Genomic DNA, 729 nt, shown 5'->3' with positions numbered 1-729 from the left:
GGAAGGAAGGAAGGCTTCAATTAAGTGGGCCCCTATGATAGTATCTTTTGTGTGAGAACTACTTTTCTACCTTGTCTTTACAGGAAAGGATGGTCCCCCAAATGCAATTCATAACAAGTGAATGGATGGATCCACGGACCCATGGTGTGTGGTGGAGGCACGGGTAGACGTATGGAGTGTTGGTAGAAGGGTAGTAGAAGAACGGAGGGATGTACAGGTAGACAGAAATGGACAGGTGGTTAGAAGGATGTGTGGGTGGAGAGAGGAATGCCTGGATGGATGAGTGATGGATGAAGACACAGGTGAATGGCTGTAGGAATGGGTGATGGAGGGAAGGGTGGATGAGTAGATCGATGAGTGGATTTATGTGTATGGGATGGGAATGGTGTGTGGATATGGGCATGGATAGATTACACAACCTACCATCCCCAGAAGAGCTCCTGAAGAACTGCTCACCCACCTGAAGACTCAACTACTGGCACCATCAGCTCCCTGAGGTTCGGCCACCACTACCACTCATCACAAGCAGGTGCCAGCAGAACAGAAAGCCACTTAGGCACCTGCCCTTGCACATCCAGTGGCCATGTCTGAGAACCCTGGGAGTGATCTGTTTAGGCAGCGCTCTTTGCATGCCTTCTCCTGGTGCTCATCCTTCCTTCAGCAAAGTGTTTCTCACAGTATTCTGTCAGGCTTGGAGACGGCTACACCCCACCCCATCCCACCCCACCC

Source organism: Microtus ochrogaster, chromosome 15 (genome assembly GCF_000317375.1).
Source record: "Microtus ochrogaster isolate Prairie Vole_2 chromosome 15, MicOch1.0, whole genome shotgun sequence".
Taxonomy (NCBI): domain Eukaryota; kingdom Metazoa; phylum Chordata; class Mammalia; order Rodentia; family Cricetidae; genus Microtus; species Microtus ochrogaster.
The sequence above is the reverse complement of the archived record's forward strand: the minus strand, read 5'-3'. Positions refer to the sequence as shown.